At 50.2% G+C, this 18,814-nt stretch overlaps 1 long non-coding RNA gene across 2 annotated transcripts in view; it reads left to right on the forward strand.

The window, feature by feature from the left end:
• Nucleotides 1-18,473, forward strand: part of LOC140002953 (uncharacterized) — a 35,784-nt gene extending 17,311 nt beyond the window's left edge. Inside the window, exon 3 of one of the 2 annotated variants that reach the window (XR_011810712.1) lies at nt 14,401-18,473. This is a non-coding gene — a long non-coding RNA (uncharacterized lncRNA). Of the gene's footprint in view, nt 1-624; nt 5,041-14,400 lie in introns of those variants that run through there. The other variant, XR_011810711.1, reaches the window with a different exon arrangement.
• Nucleotides 18,474-18,814: the final 341 nt, after the last annotated feature.

The following is an 18,814-nucleotide window of genomic DNA, read 5'->3' on the forward strand; positions in this document are numbered from 1 at the left end:
TCTTGTGGTGTGCCTCAGCACCAGCGGGATCAAAGTGGCATCCTCAGCCCCTGCCCTGCTTTCATCCTCCCTGTACAGTGGGGCTCCCATCACGGCCAACACAGATGCAAGTGCTTGAGGGCCAGCAGCAAGGGCTGGAAAGGGTGGGGACATAGCAAGAAAATATTAAAGGCTTTTCCCGTTTGCTGTTTTAGCTCGTGGAAGTGATAGTCAGTGTGTTTTGCTGAAGCAGATGGAGGGTGAGGCCATGGAAAACGTATCAGGGAAGTGAAGGCTGTGCAGGGGGAGGGACGCTGGTACTTTCACAAAGGCTTTTTATCCAAAATGTCACTTGGTCGTGGAAGTTACGTGGATGTTAATAGCAAAACAAAGAGGAGCACCAGATAGTAAACAGCCTGCTCTGGTCACCTCTCTGCCACTCAGCTCATGGTTATTATTTTTGTAACTGAACCATTTATGAGTTGTTTTGCCACCCTAAGGTCTTGAGTTAAGCAAGGATCCAAATTTATAATGCACAAAAGTAGCTTTATCAATATACGTACTTCCAGGTCTTTTTATTCAGCACAGGGAAGTGAACACTGGGCATGACCCCAAATTTTACTTTCCTTTGTGGGTCACCTTTAGGAACCGAACAAATGGAGGATCTCAACATTAAAATAGAATATGACTGGAAACTTCATCAGCAGCTGCGCTCACCTTGGCATGCCTCCAGCTCGCGACTCCGAAAAGCAGGAGCTTGACAATATGGTGTTATCCTGGAATTTGGATGGACAGTCTGGGAAAGGGCTCCGGGCACCCGTTCGTCATTGCGGATGTACCGCATCGAGGAGATGCGTCGTGACCTTTGCAGGGAAAAAGCCATGTCCTTGACATGAAGGGATGACGAGGGGCACCAGGGGTGACACAGGGGAACCATCCTCATGTCTGCTGGTGCCCAGAGCCGCTGGCAGCAGCTGGAAGCTGCACAGTCTGCTCCTGTGCCCTATCGCCACACAGCCCTGGGCAGGAGCTGCCCTGCAGGCAGCCAGGCTTGGCTCTTACAGAGCCTCCTTCTGCACCAGGATTTTGCCTCGGCCAGGCCAATGTTTTCATATGCCCCAAGGACATGAAATTTGCATTTTCCCTGCAAAATCTGAAGCCATTCCATTGCAAACCTGAGGCCAGAGGGACTGCTGTGGTCACCCCATGTGCCCCATCGGCTCCCCAGGTGCCTGTAGCACCGGGCTCTGCTCCCATGGGCTGCCGGTGCTGCTTCCCAGAGCCCGGCCAGCTGCACGCCTCCCTGCCTCGCTCGCAGCCGCAGCCTCCCCCTCGCTTACTTCCAGAGAGCAAATTAAATAAATCCTGTATGCAACCAGATTTATAACTTAATTGGCTGGCTGTAAAAAGTTATTTCCCTTTTCAGCCCTCGTGCAGTCAGATTGCCCCTCCTCTCCTCGTTTATCTCTTGCTGTGAATATCTGATGGCTGGCTGTAACAAGGAGTTTAAATACCTAAATTTGTTCTCTGGGACAGGCCTGCTGGCCGTCTCCTGCCCCGGAACAGCAGCGCTCTGCTCTCTTCTCACCCCTGTGAGGGGCTGTGGGACACGCACATGGTCAGCCAGCAAAAAGGAAATGCATCCTGATGGTGTTTTCGTGTAGGATACTGGTCTATAGAAGAAAAAGGGAAGCGTTTCCTTATTTCTTACTCAGGCCAGCTGCCAACTCTGCAAATAAATGGACATTGTGGTCAGCGCTATTGTCTTGTGTCAGGTCTGGCTTGCTCTTAAATCAGGCACAAGCAATGAGAACAAAAGACCTGCGGTCCGCTCCTTGCTCCCGTGGCAGTTTGTGCACCCAGATTTGCATAGATTTTCTCGTGCAGCGCATCCCGCCCGCTCAGCAGCTTGCCCTCACGGCACGTTTCTCGACATCGCCACCTTTTCTTGTCCTCTCTGCCACGCAGAAGCCAAGCCCAGCAGCCCCTGTAGGAGGACCCACCGCATCCTGGGTTCGGTGCCTCGTGTCTCAGGCGCTGCACGCAGAGGCTGGCTGCTCCGAAATCTCAGGGCACCCGGCCGATTCCATCCAGATTAATCATCGGTGCCTAGGAAAAAAAATCTCACATCAAATTGGTGGGAATTCGGCTTTGTTTTCCCCACGCCTGGCTTCCTGCCAGCAGAGCAGAGCAAAGCCAGCATTGCCTTCCCCTCATTGCAGGAACCTGCAGTCGCTCTCGCGCAATTAACTAAAGGCCTGGTGGGTGCAGGGCATTAAAACTACAGCGGCGCTTCCCTTCCATCCATCGGGCCATGCTGGGGAAAGCAGAGCCTGTTGCCAAAATAATTGGAGCAAAATGCCCTCTGGAGTGGCACAGCTCCCATGGGATGTGATGGACCCACAGCCACCGAGCCACCCCGAAGGCTGAACTCAGTCAGGGGACACGGGGCACCGCGAGGTCCCAGCCTGTCCCCATGCGGGGGACCTTGCAGCCTGTGCCTGCCCCGAGCACGGAGCAGAGGCTTCCAGGGCATAAATAATTCAAGAGCCATGAAGAGGATTTCTCCCCCCTTCCTCCCGTCCCTGGCTTGTAACAAATGCTAATTTAATCAATCGGCAGTAAATCTGGGTGCTTGCTGACTCATGGCAGATGGTGCCCCTGCGGACTGGAGCAGCAGCTTCGCTATCTCCTTTGGAAGCGAACAATGCGGGAGCCGGTTTCATTGCTCCTCACCTTTTCACCGTTTTCCTCGAGGTGGTACAAAACAGAGACTATGGCAAAACACATCCAAGGATGCAGGCAGAGGTGCTGGGTTGGTGGCAGGACCGAGCCGGCCCTGGACTGGCTCGTAAATAGGGCTGGCTAAAAAAAAAGGGGAGCTGTTGGGGAGGGAAGGGGCTCGGGGCATCGCTCCCCATTCCTTGCTGCTGCTGATCCCCGGCCGGCTGCACGTGGGTTTCCACCAACAGCTCCCTGCTGCAGCAGTGCTTCGGGTCGACCTGCGGTGGTGCACAAAGGAAAGCAGCAGGACGACACTGTCTGGGAAGGAATATAAAAGTTCCTGTTTCTGTTAAAGCAACTTCACTCATTTGGTGTGTTTGTCAGTCTCCAGCAAGGCTCTGCCCCGTGGAAGAGTGGTGCAGGGAGTGTACTAGGAGGCCAAACCGAGAACTGGCTGGTGAAATGTTTTCCCAAATGAAAATTGGTTTACAACGAAATGGATTTTTTCTGCTTGATCATGTCCGGTTTTGCTTCCAAAAAATCAATGACAGCTTAAAAAAATTAAAACATCTCCTCAAATGTTTAATGTGGGGAGAGGTGGAAGCCCTTCCCTGCCTGATGAAAGCAATGTTTTCATCAGACAAAACCTATTAATATTAGCTATAAGGCTTTTACTTGGCAGGTTAAAAAAAAGTCCTCCAGTGGCCTTTTTTTTGCTGAGAGCACAACCAGGACGTTTCCAATCTGACAGCCTGTGTCAGGAGGCTGCAGCCTTGGCAGTGGGTGCAGCCTCTTACCCCAAAACTCTTCCCCACCACGGAGCATCACTGCTGCCGTATGGGGTGAGAGGGGAAGACCAAGGGTGCTGGTGGGACCCCCACAGGGCTGTGGCTATGTGGGGTCTCCCCAGGGCTCGGGCTGCTTCTTTTACACCTCAAGTGTCATCCGGCCCAGGGCCAGCAGTTAATTAGCAACAAAAACCAGCAACACAGCTGATCTTTGGTTGTCACCTGCCTGGAAATTGGACGAGGACCAGGGCTCTGAAGCAGCAGCACCCTCGGACGCTTGATGTAGCAAGCACTCGTCCACCACATTGATTTTGTGTTGCGCTGCTCCCGACGCAGTGTGCAGTCTTTGCTTGCAAAGCTTTGATTCAGCTGATCAGGAGGATTATCTGCTGCAGCGTGTCTTGGGGCTCTCATAAATGAAAGGAATTATGGAAGTATATTAATAAATTACATCCTCTATTTGCCAGCGGCTCCTGGCCAGCACAGAGCTGGGTGCCTGTCACAGGGGACACCAGCACTGCTGCCAGCACCTCCAGCATCTCCCAGTGCAGAATTTCATCCCCCTCTCTTTCCAGCACGATGGTGTCCACTGAAGCAGCACGTGTTTGCTGCCCCTACGTGCAGCCGCACTGCTGTGCAGAAACGATTCCTTCCACCTCTACGCAATCCGCTCTTGAGGCGTAGCACACACGGCATCATTTCTGTATGATTTAAAAAATGTGCTTTTAAACCCGTGTGTTTAAACCTGCCATTGTTCTGTTTCAATTAGAGGTGTTTAATTGCCAAGTCTTCCAAGGTTTTTCAGCTAGCCTCTGGTGAAAGACTGCAGCAACGCGCAGCGATGGATGGTATTCATGTGTCATCTTGCACCCCGGCACACATCACGACAGTTATCCTACTGCAGCCACATTAGACTATCATGTCTTGTTTCTTTATTTCTTTTGTCGCTGTTGTTCATTACCAAAGAGCTCGGCTGCTGTTCAACAAAGCACTTAAGGCCCTCCTTAATTTGCATTGAAGTCAATTCCCTTTGCAGTGCTGCAGCATGTCTACATTAAGGATCTGCACAGAAACCACACCAGATCTTTGCTAGTGTCAATCCTCCCAGCCAAGGATAACTGGAAGAGATGCCTTGCCACCCAAAGCAACGCAGGAAGTGGGGTTGCTTAAAAAACAAGGGTGCATATTTTGCCAACATTCACCAAAGTACAGAGCCATTTCCTGATCCAAGTAGCTGCCTAAAACACACCAATGCCCAGCGCAGGAGGCACGACAAGGGCTTTGTTGTTCCTTCTCATTTCAGTCCCTTTCTTGGTGGGACCTGCGAGCATCACTCCACCACCCAGAGAAGTTCCAGCATCTGCATTTATCAGCTTCACAAAAGCCCTCATGCTCCGCATCATGATAAACCTGTCTGCTGCCCCCTCGGTGGGGTCTGTGTCCGAGCAGTGTGCATGTACATAAATGCAGAACGGATTTAGTCCAAGGATCCTTGCAGTTTAGGGCAGCCTACATGGAAGGAAGGATCAGGAAGGATGAAGGCGGCAATCAGAAGAGCAGATGATCTTCCTCAAGGCTCCTGTGCTGGGGAGGACCGGGACAGGGCAGCTGTGGTGGCAGTGCAGGAAACCTTAGTGACACCTGGCTTTGAGTGACACACCGGAGTCTCAAACACCTTGCCGATGCCCTGTCATTCAGCCCCAGGCATTTCTATGAGAAAGGCTAATCGATGCAAACCACATTTTTCCACCAGCATGTGCCAAACAACCATATATTACATGCACACAAAGCAACGACCATGCTCTTGCACAGTGATGGATGCGTAACAAGAGCTGCTGGGGGGGTCAAGTCAGCTCAGCCTCAGGGTCCAACCTGCAGGTTTTGTAGCAGTGCCTTGCAAAGAATCGGTGCTTGCACAGCTCGTTTCACTACGAGGCACTCGCACATGTCTTTGAGCATGTTCTCCCGGTAATTGCACAGGGAGCGGACACATTTGGTCCTGTTATGAATAATGCATAGTGATGGAGGGGGGGCAGAAGCGCCGAGCTGCTCATGTTTAGATGGACTTTGCTATCATTGTTATTTAGATGTCGCAGCCGTTCTCCAAAAGAGCTGTTCCTCGCCTTTGTGACTGCAAAAGTGCATTTACTTAGGAGGGGGGAAAAGCAGCAAAACAAAAAAATAAACCACAGACTAAAACTAATCTGAGATTATCCATGCAAATTGGCAGCTGAGATTCAGATGTGAAAATCTCACCCCAATAGAAATGGCTAAGAGGATTTCTGCTGAATTTTGGTTTTCTCCTGACTGACTAATCCGTGCTGGGGGAAAATCCTCCCATCCATTCTCGTTTAGGCTAAGGAACATTAATAATCTTAAATTGAGGGTGGTAGGTATCGGGATCCATGTTAAGCGCGTGCTGCTGCTGCTGCTCAGCTCACAAAGCAGAGGCTTTGCCTTCTCCCCTCGGTACTCCCCACATTCTCCTGAAATCAAATGGTTAGCCGGCGCAGCCTGCTCTTTTGCTTTCAGCCTGCTATTTCTCTCTTAAAACTCCCACTCTCGAGGCAGAGTCAATTCAAAGCCCAGGAAGCCTAAAGGCTAAGCAGGACGCCCAGGGAAAATACAGGCCGTATGTATTCGCAGGCTGAGATTTGAATATCTCGTACGAGGCAGAGCTCCAGCTGTGTCTGGATTGCACCTTTGCAGCGTTAGCATGAAATAAGAATGCCTCTCGGAAGCGGGGACGTGCCGGCTCTGCGCAGCGTGAGCAGCCGCAGCAGTGACAATGTAAGAATGACTCCCAGCCACGCAGGTAATTTTGGTTGCCGTTTCCAAGGCAAATCCAGCGTGCTCGTTAGGTATTTACTGCGCACCGGTTCGCATCGTGCATCAGATAATGCCGGAGCTGCCACCAGCAGCGACGCTTAAACCAGTGCAAAGGCCGAGAGACTTTGAGGAGTGGAGGTGGAGGTTGCACATGTGAGCGCTGCTGTACCCATACCCAGCAGCGACTCGCAACTGCCTTCGGCTGCACCTCCATAAATGCCTCACATAAACGGCTTTCCTCAGATCAATCAAGCTAAAACAGATAAATAGCTGTTGCTGGAGGTGTCCTTTGTGCAGGTCCAGGCGAGCTAGCTGTCAGTCTGCCCGTGCCCTAAAGCCCACACGAGCCCGGAGCGCAGGGGCAGGTACGTGCTGCGGGCGGGAGCGTCTGGGCCTCACGGCTCTGAGGAGAGGAGAACAGTTCCTCTTGGGCCTTTGTCCTGACATTGTTCCCTGTGGCTTACCATTTTTAGCTATTTATTAATACAAAGAGCTTTATTTCCCTGTGGCAAGTCTTCATGAGTCCCTTTGGACTCAACGCCCTTCCCGCAGGACCTGGCAGCTGGCTGCAGAGGACAGGGAGATGCTCACCCCAAACCCCACACACATGCATGGGGATGGGGGCGAGGACGGGGCAGCCACACCATGCCACCCCCGGGTGCTCTCAGCTACCCATCCCATGTAGTTAGGGGGCAGGATGGGAGGGAAACGGCCGTTTGAGGATTTTCTGGCATTTTTCAAAGGGTTTTGGGTCCGACTGCTTTTAATTTCATTAAAATCCCAGATATTTGGACTCGTTCCACAGCTGACTGAAAAATGAGGGGGCTGGAAAGGCTTATGTGAAAAAGTTGTCAACATATTCCTCTTCCCACTCTCTGCGCTTCCCCCGAAGTGCCCTGAAAACCCCCGAAATGTCAGTCACCGCTAACGAGCCCATCAGACACAGGCACGGCAGCACGGGGAAGTGCAGGGTGGGCAGAGGCCACCCCGGCCGAGCGGCTGGGCTTGGTGCTGGTGCTGGTGCCACCAATTCCCGTGTCCCACTGGGATGTGGAGGCTGCAGGGGCGGGTGAGTGGGCAGGCATGGGGACAAGGACAAGCAGGGATGGGGAAGGCTGCCCAGAACACAGAAACCCTCTTGGTTTTGGAGTGGGTGTTTTTCTGCTCTCAGCTCTTCTTTATCCAATTAACCTCCAGAATGGGAAAAGGAAAAAGAAATCATCTCTGGCAGGAAAACCCAGAGGAAAGGACCCCGAGCGAGCTCGCAACAGCCCTTCCCTTCCCTTCTACGTGCCCAGGGATGACTGGGTGGCAGCAGCTTTTAATTTCTGCTCTGCCCCAGCTCCTTGCAGCTCTCACTGCTGCTTCACCTGCTCAGTGCAGGCACATCTGTTGACGCAGCATTATTTTTTAATCCCGCAAGACAGCCAGCTTTCAGGAAAAGCTTCGAAAGAGCTGCCAGTGCTTGTGCCAAAAACGTGTGGGAGTGAAAGAGCGTTTCTCCCCCCCTGCTGCTGCCTGCAGACCCCACCACTTGCTATCAATCACACGTTGGTGGTGCCTGGCTCTGGTACAGGATTTTTTCTCTGAAGAAATTCCCCCGAAGAAGCAGCCGCCATTTAGCTAAGTGCTTCAGAGGCCTGCACCAGCCCAGGAAGAAGTGCCTGGACAGGACCCCACAGGGAGAAGCAGGGCACGCTCTGGGCTGATTCATGTTGCCATGCTCCTCTGTTTGGTGGTGAGATTGGGCAGCACCACGCAGCGAGCAAGCTGCTGAGCCTCGGGGACAGTGGGAAGCCGGGACTGGACGTAGCTAACACATCGCACGGCGAGAGGACACTTCATGAGATCTTCCTCTCCTGCTTTAATTTCTCACCGTTTGGTCCCCCGGTGAAGCAAGACTGACGAAAATGTGGGAAAGAAGGGGAGGGCTGAAGCACCATCTCTCTTACACCAAGCTCAATAAAGCGCCTGTGTGCCCCGAGGGGCCCTGGAGCATCCTGCACCCATGGCCACATCCAGCTCCCCCGAGCAGGAGGTGCCTGCCTTGTCCCACCCGTGCATGGAGTCCTGCCGGGGCTAAATGCAGCTTCTGGGGCTTTACCAACAATTAGCTCAGCATGGCTGGTTACATTTCTGCACAGCACAAGCTGTTATTATGGGCTAGGCTGGTAATAATTCTGGCTACTGTTTTTCCCTGGCATTTCCCATTATAAAATCTTGCTTTTGGTCACTCACAGCATTGCTCAACTTTTAACCCATTTAGACAGAAATTCTCCATCCCAAGAATTTGCCTCTGAGGGTTTGGCATTTTTTTTTGGTTTTGTTTTCTGGGAAGATGTAATTCAGGCTAAGAGCAAGAGGTTGCTTTGCTCATCCAAGCCACGCTTTAGCTCCAGTCAAACACAGGGTTTTCCTATGTCAATATGGCAACTGAACACTTTACATTTTATTTTTTTTAGCGTGTGTAACCCTTATAGCCCACCCTTCAGCAACCTAGGGAGTCAGAGGGACTTCATTTTGTTCCTTGGCAGAGCAGGCAGTGGTCACATCATCTTGTCACCAGGGCTTCTGCTTTACTGCTTCCCTCTGGAGCCACCAAGACTTGGGGTTTGCTGCCATTAAATACCAGAATGTATGGCTGCTTTCCTCCAGCACAGTCTACACTGCAAGAAAGCCAGCTCTGCAGTTCGGTGTTCATATCTCATGCAGATCTCTACACACTGCTGCTAACACAGTAGAAAATGCTGGCAACGATACCATCAATTTTAAAGTAACGAGACAGGGGCTGCGCAGCAAAGCCCCGTGGTGCCTGGGGGCAAGCATCTCCTGCAGGGGGGTCTCCTGGCCCCTGTGTGGTGGGACAGGCTGGGATGGGTGCTTGGGCACAGGGGTGAGGCGAGTGTGCCCAGGGGCATCACTTTGAAAGCCGCCGGGGAGCCGGGAGCTGTAGAAAACTGGCTGGGGAAGAAAGGGGAAGAGCTGATGGGGGAGACGTAGCAAGGAATAAAGGGACAGGGTGGAGACACGGGGCTGGCAGGATGATTAGCGCCAGATGGCAGGTATCAATTATTTACCATTTATGTACAATAAAAAAATACGCTTTAACGGTGGGAAGAGCACAAAACAAGCTCAATAGCAATTTAAAAGCATATGGAAATAAAATGCGGCAATTTAAGGGGTTGTAATAAATGTGCATCGTTCGTTGTAATGCCCCTGCAAGAATTACAAATGTTAAGCCTTAGTGAATTACACTTAAAAATAAATGTAACATAAAAAAGAAATTAGGTACACAAATAACTTTACATTCAGTCATTTATAAAAGAAAATCTGTTTGCAGCAGCTAATTAGAAGAAAGGTTCTAATGAGCACCACTTCTCCTTACCTTAGGGACAAGGCTGAAATGTTAAACGTGGATATAGGTGTGGTGGGTGCCATTAAAAACTCAACTTTTGTAACTTCTCAGTGATTTCAGAGATGAGATATCTCTTTTCCAGAGAGAGGAGCTGAAGTTTTGGTCCCATTAAACTTCTTTTGTTTTCTGGAGGGGCCATCTGTACCTCTCTGCACATGCCTGCTTTGGTGTTGCCACTGGCACCGCAGCACTAACCAGGATACGTGGCCCTGTCCCCCGGGCACTGAGTGGTGTCCTGCCCTAATCCCTAACCTCTAATCCCTAATCCCTGCCCTGTAGCACCCCTGCTTGATGGGAGAGAAAAGGCCATGTGTTTCCCAGCGGGATCACGGAGTAGAACATCGGTGCTGGCAGAAGCACCGTTGCAAATATTTCCTTACTGGTTTTCTGGTTCAAGGTTTCTGGAGGGTTTGGCAGTGCTGGATGCAGCCCCTGGAGCCAGAGCCCCCTGCTCCCAGCCTGGGACAATCCTCACCTCCCTGCTCGGCTGGGGCTGCGTTGGTGTCTCGGGATGACATGGGAAGCAAAAAGGGGGAATAAAGAGCCTGGGGAAAGAGAAGTGTCTGGCAGGGCTGGGGAGGGGAGGCTGCAAGCCCTGCGACCCCCTGCTGCAGACGCGTCCCCACCCGGCATGGCACACGGGCACACATGGGGCACAGCGCGGCCCCAAGGGCTTCGGCACAAGCACAGCCCACACTTGCATTAGCCTCGCGCGCCGGCAGCACTTCCATATTTTTAAATATTTAATCTTTGCAGCCTGGTTGCCATGGGAACCTGCACGCAGAAAGCTGGACTTGGGGTCAATCGGGAGGGTCCTACACACAGGCGTGCGGTAGCGGGGTGTCCCCCACGGCCAGGGGTTAGCACTGCCCCCGGGCAGGTCAATGGGTATTTCAGTATCGGCTCCTGATGTGCAGTCACCAAGGTCTCAGGAAATCCCCCTTCCTGATACTCTAATAATTCATATTTAAAGTCCTGGGATGTCTCCGGGTGCTCTGGGCAGAGAGGAGCAGCCTGGCAGATGCTGGGATGCTGCAGGAGAGACCTGTGCCAGCTGCCCCCCCTGCCCCCCAGTTATTTCACGGGCCCTTTCCCCTGCACAAACCAAGAGGTGCCCACTGGTGTGGCATCACCAGCACATCTCCATCCCCCTCGGCTGTTTTGAGACTTGTCCCGTTCCTGTTTGAACACATTGCCCAGGCCCACAGCGCTTGGCAGCTGTGGGTGGCAGCGCTGGATCGCAGGGTGCCCGCGGCATCGACACAAAATTAGGCAGTGGAAGGAAACCGTTCCAGCAATTATGGGAGAGACGACGGCGAGCCAAAAAGAAAAATAAATGCAAAAGGTGTGCTCTTCTGCCAACAAATTAGGTCTAAATTACAGTGTCCAGGAGTCTTCAAATAAGTTAAATGCTGTAATACAAATTTAATTTCAATTAACGAATTAAATAGAAAAACAAGCTCACTGCCTAGCAGCTACTGCGCACGGGGAGGCATTTTGCAGTTTTTTTGACGTTTTGCAAAGGGCTTCCTCTGTGCTGTAGGACTCTTGCCTAGAAGAAACCCTCTGGGACAGCCGGCCACCACTGGCACCAGGGACACTGGGGCACCAGATGTGGGGATCGGGGCCAGGGTGTGAAAAATCCCCCTGGGGTCAGTGGGTTTGGTGCTGTGGGAAGCGGGGACACCACGTCCCCTCCGACAGCGCTTCAGCAAACAATCCGCGGCCGACCGCCCTTTTTTATTACTTTACTGCACAGTTTTTCCTCGAATTTTATGGCATTTCATTAAAGCCGCCAGAAGGTGATACTGCCCCCTTTCCAGAAGTGAAATAAATTCAAGTTTTATCGCTTCTGGAAATGCTGGAACAGCTGTCAGGACATTTGATGGATTTTCTCAATTACAGGACTTGTGGAGCATTTTATACTTACATCCGCACTGAAGTCTAATATACTGTACGAGATGTTTGTTCCCCCCTGTCCCTTATCTCTTTGCATCTCCCTTCCTAATAATGGTCAACTTGTTATTTTTCTCTTAATTCCTTTTTTACTATAACCTTTTTTCCTCCCCGATAATGATCTAACACTTTCCTTCTTTATTTCCCAATAACACTGGGACTTAACTTTCCTATAAAAGCAGCCAGGGGAGATGGTCGGGGATGCTGCCGCTCCTCCTTGTGCCCAGGTCATGCCACGGGGCATCAGCGGGGCTGCTACCGAAATGTCAGTTCCCTGATGCTGCAGCATCTTCCTTAATGTCTTTAGCTCTTTGCAGAAAAGTGATCAGTGGTCCTCACAAAATACACGTGTTTCTGGGGACGTTCGCTTGCACCTCTCAGGTTCCCAGCGAGAAAGTTAATGGCAATTTCCTCTTCTTTTGGCTCACCAGTGAAGCACACGGGGATGCCAAATTGCACCTTCCCTTCTTTCGGGCTTTAATCTGAAGCAGTGTGGCAGATCAGGGTCTGCGGCTCCAATGGCCCTGAGCAGCGCAGGGGGTCAGACAGGAGCATTGGCTTACAGGCAGCCACGTCCATCCCCAAAATGAGGAGAGCGCAGAGGATGGCAGAGCTGAGCTCTGCTGGGAAAGGTCGTTGCTGCTGTGCAGAGAGAGAAAACCCTGCAGAGGCGAGTGCTCCAGCACTGGATCGATCAGTAGAAAAAGTTGCAAATGTCAAAAAAAAAAAAACACATTTAGATTTTGAGAGTCGCCTCCTTTTAACCCAAACCCTCACCTCTTCGAGGAAACATCAACAGCGAGGGGGAAGAGGTGTCTGCTCCCTGTAGGAGCAGGAGTAAAACAGTGGAGATAAAGCCTTAAGCCAAGCCTTCTGCCGCAATGAGGCCGCAGTGATGGCCATGCAGGACATTGGGATGCTCGGCGTGGGCTCCTGGGCAGGGTGGGCACAGGAGGCCCTCGCCCATCACAGCTGGCACAGGGAGGCCTGGACCCGCACCCACACTTCTGGTCCTCGGCAAGTTTCAAGAAGCCGAAGTGTGATCCCAGATTTATTCAAATTAGAACAATTAAGGCAATTAAATGCACAGAAGTGCTTGGGGGAGGGGGGAACTACTACCAAGCAGAATTGCTATTACAGTCGATCAAATTGACACAAAAAGATTAAAAACCTGATTTACATTTAAAAAAAAAAAGTCAAGCATTCACTAAAATAGATAACATATCCTGCTGAGAAAATCACTCCATGCATAAAAGAGAAGCAAAGGTGATTATATGTAACAAAACTAATCTTCTCTATTGCTTTAATCACCTCAGACCATTTCACCTGCTTATTTGGAAACTGTTAACCCAAAGAAAAAATTATTGTGAAGACGTCCTCATTTCCAGCGCCGCGCACCAATGGACTTGTTTTCCTCAACATCCATCCCCACAGCCTGTAGCAGCGGCCATTGCTCTGTAAGATAAATGTTTGCTTAAGACTATCATGTGGTTAATACATTTATTCATGACCTGAGCTCCACATGCAGCGAGGGAGGAGGGTGCCAGGAAGCCGGAGTGACCCACTTGGGTCTATCCTGCCACCTCTGATGGCCAGAGTACATTTTGCCCAAATTTTAGGGGAACAGAGCACAGGTGCTTTTTCTTCCCACGCACCCTGTCTCACAAAGTCAACACAGTGCTTACGGCCACGCTTAAAGGGATGGAAAGGTGCAGTAACCAGTGTGGGCATGGGAGAAGACTGCAGACTGCAGTGACATGAAGAAACTACATCCACAAAGATCAACGTGTTGGACACGTGCTGTCTGTGCACAGCTATCCGAGTGCTAATCTATTTGATGCTGAGATACAACACCTCTTTTTGGCTAAATCGTATTATAAAGCCCTGATTCTTTCCTTGCCCAAGCAGTAGCCTGTGAGATTGTATAGATGGTTCGTTTTTATACATCACAACTCTGACTTGAGGCCTGCTGAACCCCACGGGAACCCCCAGGCACGGGAGATGTTGTGCCAGACCCATGGCAAGGGTGGCTCGTGCAGCAAGGAGGCTTTCACACAGCAGCGCTGGCACCCAGGCACAGCCACCAAAACCAGCAGCTCCCTGTTACAGCAGTAAATTCTTGTGGGTCTTCATAATTCACCCCAAATGCCTGACTCGTTTTTCTTATAAATGCAGTTTCACTATGATCTCCGAATTCGGGACTGGCATGAGTGATACTTGCTATTTCAGGCTGTCAGCAAGGGCAGGAGAAAAAAATTCCCTCTTCCGTTTATTGGTATACAAACCAGTTTAGGCAAGAAATACGTTCAGTCTCCTTCCAGAGACTAATTACTCCTAAAACTCAGAATATTCAGAAAAGGGGAAGAAATGGAGTTGGGGCGCACGGAGGGAGCAGGAGGACAGTGAGTGTCCTCCTCCTCACCGTAAATCATAGAAATCAAATTAGATCATTTCAAATCGAGGGACAAAAAGCCAGTTATAGATCCATTTTGCAATGCCAGCCGACGTGGCTTCCATTTGTGACTCACTGAGTGACATTACTTATCCTGAGTGGTCCTCTGACAATATAAGCACTTAATGTGAAGACATGTGTAAAATTACAGCAAAATGAATGAAACTCGGGAAATTATGTAAAGTTTATGGGGTTGCTTTTTTTTTTTTTTTTTTTTTTTTTTGAGGCCTCCTCTCAATTTCTGCCTTCTGAATTAGGACCCGGGCAATGCATCAACTGACAGCAGCTTCCTGGAGCAAAGGGCTCTTCTGCCTTTGATGCATCTGAGCAACTCCAAACTAATACCAGCACATGCCGAACGGTGAATAGACCTTTATGTTGATGAGGCAAATCCTGAGGCACTTAAAAGCAAGCTACACTGAAGTGTCCCATGTATCTCTGTCTTCAAAGTGCAACACACGTATGGAAATTGCAGATGCTGTGGTGCTATTTGTCTGGAAGGAGACATTACGGATGACATATGAACCTGATTTCTCAAACAGATGAGGTCTGTGAGAGGCTTAAGGAAACATCTATAAATTAAGATGCAGAATAAAGTTCCTGCTGCCTTCCTTGGCCCCTCTCTCGTTGGCTCGAGAGCCAAGTGCTGGCAGCTGTGTGCTTGGCAGAGCACCAGGCATCCTCTTTGCCCCATGCCTGACCACGGGCAGGCTTCGTGACGCAGCAGGCACAGCCCCAGCACCCAGTGCTGCTGGCCGTTCCCCCTTGCCAGCTTCAGTCCCCTGCAAGCAGGACTGGTGCTTGCTCAACGTGTTCATCCTGAAATGCTTTGCCCCATCTGCGCACCGCCACAGCCTCCTCGCCCGGCCACGCTTCCTAAGGAGACACAAGGCGGTGGAGTGAAACCAAATTCCTGCTGCCATCTTCAGCTCTGCCCTGATAATGCACGAGCCGTGGAACAGCCGTGCTGGGGTATCCCCCACCCCAAAACCTCCTGCAGCCGGACCCCATCCTGGCTGCAGCGGGGAGAGCACCCAGCGCCTTTCCAGGGACCAGGGACCTGTGCCAGCCGGGCACTGCTCCCAAATCAGCGCCGAGAAGTGAGTGTCGAGAGTCCTGAGGTGTTTTTATGACTCCTATCCAGCACTCACAGTGACAGAGCAAATGGGAAAGCATCAAAATCTGTTGATTTTTCTTCAAAACAGATTTTTTTGTTGTCGCAGTGGATATAGATGGATTATTTTTAGAAAGAGTGAGATAAATCAAAGCCGTGAAGGTCTGTATCAGCCAGAACGATCTGGATCAGTCTGAACTGCATCTTTTTCCCTGACTCGGTCAGAAAATGCTCTGTTTATGTGACTCCACGGACTGCATAAAGGAAAACACACAGCAAGAAATCACTCTTTTCTTTGTGAGCGCAGACCTAGGTGTGTAAGGCCCATGATGGAAGGCAGATAAAGGGACAGCGATAAGCTGGTTTGATCATGGTTACAGCAGTGCCTTTGCCAGCCCCCACATTTGGCTGAAGCAGCCCTTCGGGCAGCACTGTCCCCTCAGGACCACACTGCCAGCATAGGCAGTAAGGAAGGAGGAAGAGATAGAGGAGTTTGTCTTTGTCTTTAGTGTCTCACCCATTCTGACTGCACACCAAGTCTGGAGCAACCCCTAAAAAGTATCCCAGGGACACCCAGGCTGCACCCACGACGTGAGCCACTTCACAGGTTGACTGCAAATGGTTTCCTTTTTGTCAGCGCAGTCTGCTTCACGGAAAGAAGGAAAATCTCCAGATCTGAGACATAAAAAAGGGCATCAGGCAAAGACATAAAGGTATTTCCATTTGTTTCATTGCAGATAATGGGTGGCAGCTACCATTTCAAGATCAAGTCTGCTGAAGACCTCCAGCTGACACCACCAGTTATGTACGATCTGTCATTAGCCATACACGGTCATTATATCTCTTCTTTGCTAGCTGTCACCTCAGGACTTTTCACTTGGGCTGCATGTTTTGGAATTTTTGGAAAACAATTTCCAATTGTTTTGGAAGATTTACAAGGAAAAATAAAAAATAGGAAAAATCCTGCTCTCCCAGAAGCTGCCCTGTGTGCTGGGGGCAGCAGCCCTGTCCCAGGCACAGCACTCACCCTCTGCACAGCTCCATCCCTCCAGCCCATTCCTGCCCTCCCACAGCAGAAGCAGGTCTGCAGGGGAAGCTGCAGCTCTTTATCCCAAGGTTGTTCCACCTGGGGCGGGACTGGTGTGCCCTGACACACCCCGTGCCATGCATATAGAAACAGGAGTTCATGCTGTAGCACTGTGCTTCCTCCTGCATTTTTGGTTTTCTGTGGCTCTTGCTCTTCTGCCTGGCTGAGACATTTGTGTCAGCCAACCCGTGAAAATCTGGCACTGAAATGGGACCGTGCTGCAGTGTTTTCTCGCTATGTAGCTCACGATCCCTCCTGTTCCCAACAAATCACAGTAATCGTACGGGCTGCCAAGCCTTGCTATGTCTTCCTGAAGCCAAAAGCAGCTCTGGGATATTTATTCCACCAGTTCCAGCAGTTTGACACGCTGTCGTTGATGCTGTAGCCATGATGGAAGTGGCTCTGAAGGCAACCCCAGAGAATTAGAGGCTGAAATTCAGCACTGAGGAGCACAAGACCTGCTTTAACTCAGGGCCTGCTGCCAACCATGAGAACCTTGGTGGGAGACATCGTCAGGGGGCCAAACCTGGCTGTGGCTTTGCAAGCCACAAAGCACCTGCTCCATTTCCATTTCACAAAAATGACGATTCATCCAGATGTGTTTCACCAGAAACTCCAATTTTCAGCAAGATACCTGGATAGACACTGCCAGATTTGCTCCCTCTCTGCTGAAAGCATCCATGAGTGAAACAAAACTGTTGCCACAGACCCTTGCAATGTTTTTATTTGTTTGCTATGCTGCCACGAGCTGCATATACTGGGCAGACAGAGGCTGGTCTGGTGGAGAGGGCTGGAGATGGCCCACACCCCAATGCTAAACAGAGGTGAGGAAATATTCTCCACTAACGAACCTCAGGGCTCTGCATGGTGCTCTCGACCAGCCTCCTTGCTGCTGCACTCATCCTACAGAGGGGAGCAGGAAAAAGGATTCCTTTCTCAGCATAACCTCCCTTCCAGCCAGTCTTTCTAACCTGAAGCTATTCAAATTAAACTGCAAATCTTCTCGTCTGGGTATAATGCTCTGCTGTCTTCCCAAGCCTGTTCTCATTTTCCTTTGCCATTTTGACACCATTAGCCTTCCAAAAGTGCTAGCGCGCACACAGAGATAATGCTGTCAATTTTAGCGTGCTTGGAAAGGCACAGAGCAGCCTAAACTCAGCCAAATGCTTGGCTTTGGCTTTTCCCTATCATATAATATCCTTTTGTCCATAGCTCTGCATGGCAGCTCATTTATATCAAATTTGACCAGTTAAGGGAGAGGGAAGAGGAGTAATCAATAGTTATCTTGACAAAGAGATCTGAAGTCAATAGACTGATGTTTTTCACCAGCTGAGCATCAGCCCCTTTGGTTTTCTTCCCGGTGTGTGGCAGAGCCAGCCTTTTATACACCAGCAAAACTCACATCATCTCGTCGGCCAGGCACAGCCTCACTTGCCTGCAGAGCCCCGAAAGCTGCCCTCTGCTTGGCCAGCTCTGGGTACCTCGTGGCTAGGGGGAGCAGTGCACCAGGGGGAGAACGTGTGTTGAAGGAGCTGGAGCCTTCCAAAAAATAAAGGATGTGTTGTAACCAAGTCCTGCATGAGGAGCTGGTCTTCAGGCACTGCTTTCTCATATGGATTTTCACACAGATGGTCCCAGGCCCCGGCCATTTCCCCAGCCCTCGCAGCAGGTCAGCAGGAGCAGCCACAAGTTGTGGCCCCACAAACCCCCGGAGATCACCCCCAAATGGAGAGGTGGGAGGAAGAAAGCAAGCATTTGTCCCTCGATTAGGATTTTCTAAATCAGCAGATCCCTTCTGTATGCACAGTTTTTACATCAAGCACGGTGTAGAAAAAAAAAATCGATTTGTTTTTCTCAGTCCAATTCCCCTCTGTCTAATAGGTCTGTTGTAAACGCCAATTTTACTGTCATTTACACAGTGCCCATTTGAGCTATTTTATCAATAGTTAAATAAGAATACTTTAAAGTAATGTGATTTTTTTATTTGAATTCCAATTTGTGTTCGGATGGTTTGACACAAATCTAGTAAGGAAAGCTCACTATTTTAATAGAACAAATTAAATTATATGTTATATAGCCGCACAAGTAAATATGTTATGTAATTGGATAAATAAATACTTGTGATTAGATACAGTATCTCATTCTCACCTACACATAATAGCAAGGTTAGTAGAAGTGTTGTACAAATCACCACGTTTTAATAGTTAGCAGTCCGTGAGAATCGACCTCAAAGACAATAAGCAAGAACAAATACAAGAAAAGGCTAAACCTCGTTATTTAAACCAAGCCTGTTTAAATTGCGATTCAGATCAGCTTAGAGACATCTTCACTCAAAGCAGAGCATCCAGGCAAAGGTCACGGCATAGCTGGTGGTGCAGAGGAAGGTGGTGGAGGATAAAAGGTGTTGCTGGAGGCTGCTGATGGGACAGGCAATGGGAACGGTGATGGATGATGGGGATGGATGACAAGG

Source organism: Anas platyrhynchos, chromosome 7, assembly GCF_047663525.1.
Source record: "Anas platyrhynchos isolate ZD024472 breed Pekin duck chromosome 7, IASCAAS_PekinDuck_T2T, whole genome shotgun sequence".
NCBI classification, from domain to species: Eukaryota; Metazoa; Chordata; class Aves; order Anseriformes; family Anatidae; genus Anas; species Anas platyrhynchos.